General features: G+C 38.1%; 1 pseudogene; it reads left to right on the top strand.

The window, feature by feature from the left end:
- The first annotated feature begins 5,361 nt into the window (after positions 1-5,361).
- LOC111978264 (tumor necrosis factor receptor superfamily member 1A-like) overlaps positions 5,362-10,463 on the top strand; it is a 15,010-nt pseudogene continuing 9,908 nt past the window's right edge.

Here is a 10,463-nt window from a genome sequence, read left to right as displayed (position 1 = left end):
CAACAAGAAAAATAATCCCGCACAAACCTAAACGGGGAAACAGGGTAAATATACACACAGAAATGAAAGCAAATGAAAACCATGTGTGAAAGAACCAAAGACAAAACAAACGGAAAAGGAAACATGGATCGGTGATGGCTAGTAGGCCGGCGAAGCCGACTGCCGAGCACCACCTGAACAGGGAGAGGAACCACCTTCCGTGGAAGTCGTGACAAATATTTGTTCTATCTTTTCTGGRGGATAAAACTGAAATTGTAACCAGCTTTGTATGGATTGTTAAAGAAAGGGCAATACTTTAAACAAAATTTCATTTTCAATTAGTAGGAAATGACAAGTTGTAATCTGTATAAAGGCAAAAAGGCCATTTTTGAACAAAGGATGAGCCTTTGTTAATGATCTACTGGAGAACCATTTTGGGTTTAAGTATAATTTATGTATGAGTGAAGCTTCTAGCGAGCGGTTTAAAGCTTTAATATTTAAGCATTTTAGGCCCCCAAACTCATATTCATTATATAAAAATGCACGTTTAATTTTGTCTGGCTTAGCATTCCAAATAAAATGGGTCATCTGGAGTAGGCAGTGCCATTAGTAAGTAAGTAAGCTGTGATAGGACCAAAGAGTTAATCAATGTGRTTTTTCCATAAATAGACAAGTATTTACCTCTCCATGGTTGCAGAATCTTATCTATTTTTGCTAACTTTCTATTGAAATTAATTGTGGTAAGTTCATTTATATTTTTTGAGATGTGAATACCAAGTATGTCTTCTTCACCATCTCCCCATTTTATTGGTAAACTACAAGGAAGTGAAAAGACACATTTTTTAATATTCCAATACGTAATATGGTACACTTGTCATAATTAAGTTTTAATCAAGAGAGGCTAGAAAAGTGATCAAGATATTCAATGAGACTGTGCAGGGATCCAGATTGCGGACTTTAGATAAAACTAGAATCATCGGCATACATTGACACCTTTGTTTTTATCCCTGGATTTTTAACTCCTTGATGTTCTTGTTGGATCTAATTTTAATAGCTAGCATTTCAATGRCCATAATAAATAGATATGAAGACAGCGGACAGCCTTGTTCTACTTCTTTTAAAAGCTCAATACTTTCTGAGAAGTAACCATTATTTACTATTTAACAGCTGGGGTTGCTGTACATAACTTTAACCCATTGCATAAGAGATTCACCACAATTAAAGAAATCCAGGCATTTATATATAAATTCTAGTCGTACTTTATCAAACGCCTTTTCAAAATCTGCTATGAAGACCAGGCCTGGTATCTTAGATGTTTCATAATGTTCAATTGTTTCAAGTAATTGTCGTATATTATCTCCAATATATCGTCCATGTAAAAAACCTGTCCGTACCTGAAAGTCTACCATTTGTATAAGAGTAATTAAAACATGCAAATAATGGATCTTTGAGTACATCAAAAAAGGTCTGATATACCTCTACTGGTATACCGTCAAGCCCTGGTGTTTTTCCAGACTGAAACGATTTTATTGCCTCAAAGTTCCTCTTCTGTAAGTTGGCCTTCACACAGTTCTTTCTGTAAATTTGTTAATTTTACATTATTATTAGGAAAGAAATCCTTACAGTTAACATCATTCAGTGGAAATGGAGGAGACTGAAGAGACAACATATTTTGAAAGAGGAAGTAAAATATTTTAAGCATATCATTTGGTGAATCATGGATAACTCCATCATTTGTAACGAGTTTCTGTGAATTATTTTTGGTAGAATTTCTATGTTGAAGATTCAAGAAAAATGTTTTCACCATCATTTGCAAATAAATTCATTAAAAATCCTACAATGTGATTTTCTGGATTTTTTTCTCATTTTGTCTGTCATAGTTGAAGTGTACMTATGATGAAAATTACAGGCCTCTCTCATCTTTTTAAGTGGGAGAACTTGCACAATTGGTGGCTGACTAAATACTTTTTTGCCCCACTGTATGTTGTACAAAAAAAAGTCAATTATGAATTATTTTGTCGTAGTTAAGAACAAATTGTCATCGAACAGGCTTTGATTAAATTTCCAATATCCACGTGGAAATTCTGTAAGAGTTATATGGAGGCCAATTAGATGGTGATCCAATCGCATTCGGTCTCCTATTAATAMTTTTTAAACTTTTGATGCCAGCAAGAACGAGACTAGGAAGTAATCAAGACGGCTAGCTTGATTAAGCCTCCTCCGTGTATATCTCACTAGGTCAGGGTTTTTCAACCTCAATACATCCACTAGTTCTAATGTATCCATGATCTTTGTGATCTCCTTAATGCTTGAGGGTGATAGTTTGTAGAGTGATTTCCTTTACAATCCATTGAGGTACTTAAAACCGTATTATATTCTCCCACCATAATAATATATTATTTCATTGCTTGTGAGCTCAAAAGATTATTATATATATTTTCTAAAAAGTGTGGATCATCATTATTTGGCCCATATAGATTAATTAGCCAGATCTGTTTTTGGTCCAATAGCATATTTAAAATAATCCATCATCCTTGCGGATCTGGTTGCACAATTGGATCAACATTTGTATTAATTAGTATAATCACCCCTTTTGAGTTTCTTTGCCCATGACAAACATACATTTTGTTTCTTGATGTACTGTAGTTGGATGACATCTAGTACACAGAACAGACTCTAGAGGGCATACACATGTTGCAATTACACTCAGCAGTCTTTACTGTTGGTTGGTGCATCTCTCAATACTAATTAATTCAGTTAAAACTAAGTAATTTTAGATTATTTAGATTAACTCCTAAAGTGTTGTAACTAGACTGAACAAAATATAAACACAACATATTAAGTGTTGGTTCCATGTTTCATGAGCTGAAATAAAATATCCCAGAAATGTTTCATCTGCACAAAACATGTATTTCTCTCAAATTTTGAGGACAAATTTGTTTACATCCCTGTTAGTGAGCATTTCCACATCCTTCTTCTTCACCTGCGGGATCGTCTGAGACCAGCCACCCGGACAGCTGACGAAACTGTGGGTTTGCATAACCGAAGAATTTCTGYACAAACTGTCAGAAACCGTCTYAGGGAAGCTCATCTGCGTGCTCGTTGTCTTCACCAGGGTCTTGACTAGACTGCAGTTCGGCGTCGTAACCGACTGGAAAAGTGTGCTCTTCACGGATTAATCCTGGTTTCAACTGTACTGGGCAGGTGGCRGAACAGGTGTATGGCGTCGTGTGAGAGAACGGTTTGCAGATGTCAACGTTGTGAACAGAGTGCCCCATAGTGGAGTTACGGGAAGGCATAAGCTACGGACAATAAACACACCTGCATTTTATAGATGGCCATTTGAAAAAACAGAGATACCGTGACGAGATCCTGAGGCCCATTGTCGTGCCATTTATCCGCAGCCATCACTTCATGTTTCAGCATGATAATGCAAGGGCCCCATGTCGCAAGGATCTGTACACAATTCCTGGAAGCTGAAAATGACCCAGTTTTCCATGGCCTGCATACCCACCAGACATGTCACCCATTGAGCATGTTTGGGATGCTCTGGATCGACGTGTACAACAGTGTGTTCCAGTTCCCGCCAATATCCAGCAACTTCGCACAGCCATTGAAGAGGAGTGGGACAACATTCCACAGACCACAATCAACAGCCTGATCAACTCTATGCGAAGGAGATGTGTCGCGCGGCATGAGGCAAATGGTGGTCACACCAGACACTGACTGGTTTTCTGATCCACAACCCTACCTTTTTTTAAGGTATCTGTGACCAACAGATGCATATTTGTATTCCCAGTCATGTGAAATCCATAGATCAGGGCCTAATTWATTTATTTTCATTGATTTCCTTATGAACTGTAATGAATTGAATTGTTGTATGTTGCGTTTATATTTTTGTTCAGTGTATAACAGCCAGTAGAGGAGTGCGGTGGGGGTGGGGGGGAGCGCTTTGAGAAGGAAGTGGGTTCTGAAGAAAGGAAGTACTTCTCACTGCACTGCTGAGCAATCAGATAAACACAGGTAACAGAAAGATAAGGCATATTTAAAATCTCTCTCTCTCTATATATATATGTGGGAGAGTGTTGTAAGTTGAGCCAAAAGGTTAGTTGTTTCTAGGAAACCATACACAAAATGAATTATGCGACCAAATATTTAGGAAGAGGTCATAATTTCATAGAGTCTGTGAAGGAAGAAACCACATGGAAAAAGCAGCAAGCAAGTTAGGTCCAAAAAACGGATTTTCACAAAGTCAAATACATTTATTGTGATATAGGTTTCATGATGCTAGTTATAGGTTAGTTTTAAAGTAGATAGTTTTAAAACTTTTATACAAAGGAGGTTGGTGGCATCTTATTTGGGGAGGACGGGCTCGTGGTAACAGCTGGACTGGAATGAGTGGAATGGTATCAAGTACATCAAACGCATGGTTTCCATTTTTTATTCCATTCGTTCCAGCCATTATTATGAGCCGTCCTCCCCTCAGCAGCCTCCACTGGTTTTATACATCAGTTGGGATCTCTATAAGCTACAATAGGAGGTCCTAAACCTAGCATGAAAGGGCACCCTTGTAGGTGTGTGGGCAAATATAGTCAAAATGGTTTCTTTGGTGTAAATTGTACCATTATTATTGTGTATATATAATGTATGTAAACTTTGTTTAAACTCTGCTGTCTGTCTCTAAATGTTGTCTATCACTAGAAGCACCATCTCACCAAGTTAAATTCTGAGTATGAGTAAATGTACTTGGCGAATAACGGTGATTCTGATTGGGCGAGGGGCAAGTTGAGCCAATGTCTAATCAACACATCCCATACAAATGATGATTACATTTAGTCTGTTTTATGCATAATATGAATAGTATTTTGAAGACACCTCGCATTTGAGTGATTAGTCAAGTTTAAAAGATGAAAAATGCCTTGTTTCGCTATGCTTAGGCTACCCTGTTCCCGTACTCAATTTACTCCATACCCGGGGTAAATTGTGCCAAGAGACAAGCTATGTTTTCAAAAGGGTTGTTTACATGAATTCTGATTATTTCCAGGGACACACAACTCCCTAAAATTTACGTAGATATCTTTGTTAGATACTATATTTCCTTGACGTAGTGATAATGAATGTAACAAATCGCTCAACATACCCCTCTCACCTGTTGCTCCGATAGGCAGAGGGGGAATGCGTATTTAGCATTATGCTACATCCCGATAAAATAAACAATCCCCCTAGCACCCTGCAGGTGTTTCAATTGTTGTTTTTATACACTTGGGAAATGTCTCTTGTGACCCATAGGCGCACAGCCTGCTATTGCTCAATCGAGTACTATGGCGTAACCTGTATTACGCCCTGCAATTCAGACTTCCTTGAAACAATGACGTTTCCATTTTCCCGTTTGAGTCCGCCCCCTCACTAGAACTCGCGATTTAATACCCTGGCGTATCTTTTGAGATTTGAATGCATTTCTTAAAGTCTTACTACAAATTACATTTTAATTTTGGAGACTCGACTGCATCGCCATTTGTCATGTAGGGGCGGTTTTGATAAAGGTAAGTGACGGTAACTCTCCGCCTATAGTTTTGGGAAAAGAGATTGATAATATCGGACTTCTGCGGCTAAAAGCAGTGGGTGTACGCTACAGTGAAATCGAAACTAAATACGTTTTCTCGGTTTTTATTGTGGTTTAAGTGGAGTTTATTCTTGAACTAGATATGGACTTTGTATTAATTAAAATGCATAGCCCAGCTATAACGTAAGTCCCGGAAAATAATTTACCTCGCCATACATGGGTTCCCGAGTGTCGCAGCGGTCTGAGGCACTGCATCTCAGCGCTAGAGGCGTCACTACCGAAACTCTGGTTCGAATCCAGGGTGTATCACAACTGGCCGTGATTGGGAGTACCATAGAGCGGCCGTGTTTGGCCGTCGTAAATAAGAATTTGTTCTTAACTGACTTGCCTAGATAAACAAAGGTTACATTCTAAAATAAATTAATTCATAGCCTAGGCCCGATAGGCTATGTAAATTATTTTCCGAGACTTACGTTATAACGCTAGCTAGGCTATGTGTTTTAAATCAAACAAAGTTCATATCTATATAGCCTAGACATGGTAGAAAAAAGTTATTTTTGCACAGTGAAATACTGATTCATATTGACAACATTTTCTTTGCACTAGAAAAAACGTAAGTCAAGTAGGCCTAATGTGTGAAAGCATTATGAAGAGTTTTGTCACACGTTTTACCCCATCTCTCCTTTCTGCAGGTGTTGTTCTTTCAAAGATGATGTTAGTGAGGAGAGTGGTGTGAAAGAATGGACGTCTTGAGAGGGAAATGGAAGGAAAAATGCATTCTGAACGTTTGCGCTCTGCTCGTATTGGTAAGAAACTTTAACATGACATGAACAGATGCATAATGCCCTCTACCAATAACATAATGCCCCATCTAGTCGTACTTATTTCTCAGCAATACATTAATTATCCCCCACCAATCCATCAACTATCAAATTTGTCAATTATTCACACCATTCAATTCAGTGTTAATACATTATTAAATCAGTAAATAAATTAGTCAATCATTTCAGGAATAGGCCTATACAGTAGCCTATCAATCAGTTATAAAATATATAATAGTAATTACATATGACTGGTATTTGATTGTATCTGTTCTATAACAACAATGTAATGTAATGTTGCAGTGCTGGTCAGTAGACCCCTCCCTCTCGGCACCACCACCACCTCCTAGGACCCAGGAGTTTCAATGCCCTGAGGGGAGTCATTACCRCAATGCTAACGGGACATGCTGTCGAAAGTGCCATGAAGGTAGGCCTTCTGTACTATATTACACTGCACTTATACAGCTGGGCTTTTCCATTCCAGAGTGTAATGTGGATGTAACTTATACTTTTCCATACACTATGCATTGAGCTAAAGATCAAATCCGCTTTAAAGGGAACAGTGCAGTGCCACTGTTCGCCCCAGAACTAGGGTAACTACATGTCCCAGATTGTGTGGGACAGTCCCTCATTTTTGCCCTTTGTCCCACGTCCCGCAACCAAATAATCATGTCCCTCATTTTATCAACAAATGAAACACTACTAATTTAGAAAAAGGTTGATTTTTATTTTATTTTATTGACTTCCTATTAATTTGATGAGAATTTACATTCCAATCTGTCTCTTTTGCAGTGAAGTTGCCCTTATGACAATATACTATAGCATAAGGATGTGGTGCGGGTGATAAAGGGGAAATCTGCAGTAACTACATTCATTTTTTGATTTAATTAATGATATGTACCTATTGATTTTTGAAGAATATAACTTAGAAATGCCCCATGAGCTTAGTTTAACTGTCGTACCCCATCAGAACCCCAAATATAAGCTTGTTTTACTCCAATGTTTGTAAACAAAGTAAATGTTAACAAATATTGTATAGTCTCAAAACATGATTAAAACTATAATTCTGATATCATGGATGGTCAGTCCTTGCATAGCTCTGTCTATGAATTTGAGAGTGGTTACGTTTCTCCAGCCCCATCCCTCAACTTTTTTTACGCTTTCTTATTGTTTCAACTGCTGATGGACGTTTTTAACACTTCTCCAATGTTGTTGAGATCTGATATTCTGCACAGCGCAAGAAGAGATGTAGGCCAATGTTATATCGTCAACCAATCACATTTTTTAAATAATTTYGGGGCTAAATTCCAGCTAAACTTGGAGAGGACAGTTACCTACCGGTGTTTACAAAAAGCGTGTGTCTAACGAAGAGCTAAAAAAATAAGTAAACATCCGTATTAGACTGAAAGATATAAGGTCATTTCGTCAAACTCTCCATGCTCATTAGTTGCTCATTCAACATATTTGATGCTACTTCACTCAATCCTGTTTTAAAAGTCTATTTTCTTTTCCCCTGAGAGGAACCACAAATGTTTAATTGGCCAAATATTCCCAGATTTCCGTACAAAACAGCCACACAAGTGGTCTCTTGTTTCTGGATCACCAAATGTTGCGCAAGGCAAAAGAGAATGCTACGTGTGCTTCAATTGGCTCACTCGGTGCAGCGGGGGAGATGTGTGTGCCTGTGCATTGATGTCAGAGGGGGAAAACATATGTTTGCAGTAACTTCTTTGTTGTAATATCCCAAATGGATGTGGCAGTTTCACCACTTAAGGATTCCAGCTTTAAACAAACATCTTATTTCAAGATTCTACTCTTATTGTGTATAAAAGACGGCCGTTCAGTCGTCTGTCACGCGGTAGGCCCTACATACTGTATACTATATTTGTCACTCTCTAGCCTAGTTTTAGCTCTGACGTATTACCAGGTTTTACAGTAAATAAATATGCTGGATTGTATTGCCTCCCCCTTAGTATGTATGCCTTGTGTTCTCCAGGGTTTAAGCTGGAGGAGCACTGCACTAAGGACGGCGGGAATAGCAAATGTGTCCCCTGTGAAGAGGGCCAGACGTACCGAGAGAAGAGTAACTATGCCAATACCTGCCTCCGATGTACACGCTGTGTTGGTACAGTACAATTATTTAGAAACATTTTCAATGATTTACAATAATGTGCAAGTATTTACAAAATACATTGAATAAAATGGCATCACTATAGATGGTCTCAATGTGGTATGATAGCAAATGTCTCTTGTCTTCTCTCTCTTTCTCTCTATTCTGTTCTCCTTGGCTGTGTTGTTCCATACACCTGTAGACAATGAGGAAGTGGTGTCATCATGCAAGAAGAGTAAGAACACAATGTGTCACTGCAAAAAAGGCTTCTACAAAAATATAATAAACTCGGGAACATGGGAGTGCCTCACTTGCAAGACATGTGGACCTGGAGAGAGAGAAACGCAACCATGTGAGTTTGTCTTGCTAGTGTGGTTCATAATGTTTCACGTTTTTCCACCCAACCTGGTATTTACTTATGGATTACACAGTATAATGGTTATTACATAATAATGACAACCCTTTGTCTTGTAGTACTAGTAGTATTATTTGTGTGTGTGTGTATGACAAAGTTTGTGTGTGTACTGAGTGTACATATTGTTGTTGACAGGTACTCAAGAGAATGACAGAGTGTGTGAATGTGAGGACTTCTACTTCCGAGACAAGAAAAACAAGGCCTGTCATCCATGCAAAATGTGAGTACTGGCTTGTGAACAAGCTGACACTCTTTTGTCCGTTAAAACTCTTGGGTTCAGCCCTAGTATATAATTATACCCCACAGGAAGAGCTGAAGAGTAAGTATACCTCTTCATCCATGAAATATCTTGGAGTAAATCAAACAAAAGATACACCCAAACTTTATGACATGAATTACGATCACATCAACAAGAAAATATTTATGATGACCTGGACAGGTGGAATTCACTTCCCTTAGATCTTAGTAGTAGAATTGAAACAAGCAAACTGCCGAGGTTACTGTATTTGTTCCAATCACTGCCCATAGAAATCCCACCTAAACGGTTTAGGGATAAACATTGAAGAAACGTGTAACATTCTCTCCAACAAGGGTGTAGGGAGCCAGTCTGTTTGGATTTCATTTAGGTGTTATGAGAAACGTGTAACATTCTCTCCACAGGGTGTAGGAGCCAGTCTGTTTTGATTTCAGTTTAGGTGTTATGAAGAAACGTATAACATTCTCTCCAACAAGGTGTAGGGAGCCAGTTTGTTTGATTTCAGTTTAGGTGTTGAAACGTGTAACATTCTTCCAACAGAATTCTCTCCATGACCTTGGTTGGTGGAGCTTTGTTGAGTCTCTAATATGTTCAACATGTTTCATCAGTTATTTCAATGTAAGTTCCTCTCCCATTTCTGTTTAATATGTTTGTAGAATGTTTCTTTGACGATGAATACCCAAGTAAAGATTTGAAATAGTTTTTTTTGTTACTCCCCAAGTTGTATGCGTTAGTGAATACTTGGATACATTTTGAGGATCAATCACTTTTATATCCATTAAAAAAATAGTGTTGTACTTATATGTATCTGTAAAATAGATTTGATCAATTTTGTTTATCTAAGCCATGTTTTTTCTTAGGTCCTGGAAATTCTCCAGGATCTCATTCCTTATAATTGTACAAAATCATGTGATGCCTTTCTGTGTCCATTGTTTAAATCTGCTGTCCTGAGTTGCAGGGATGAAGCTGGGGTCGTATGTGGGCCAACTCAGCAGTTTGATCTCTGTCTAAATTAATTTGCTTAACAACCCTAACCATGTCTTAAGCGAGAAATGAATCCACTGATTTTGTCTATTGTATATTTCTGTTACCATGCCCTTATTAACCTAAACGGACTGTATGGGTATCTCTGTCAAAGTAGTCTCAATGTCTTTCCATTTGGATTCGTATTCTGAATTGCACCAACAAACCAGAGGTCTCAATTGGGCTGACACAAAATAATCTTTTAGGTTTGGTAAGGCCATACAATTACCAACAATAGTGGGGGTAATGTTGTATATCTATTCTTGGTATCTTACTGTTCAGATAAACTTGATATA

Source organism: Salvelinus sp. IW2-2015, linkage group LG18 (assembly GCF_002910315.2).
Source record: "Salvelinus sp. IW2-2015 linkage group LG18, ASM291031v2, whole genome shotgun sequence".
Taxonomy (NCBI): domain Eukaryota; kingdom Metazoa; phylum Chordata; class Actinopteri; order Salmoniformes; family Salmonidae; genus Salvelinus; species Salvelinus sp. IW2-2015.
The sequence above is the reverse complement of the archived record's forward strand: the minus strand, read 5'-3'. Positions and strand labels throughout refer to the sequence as shown.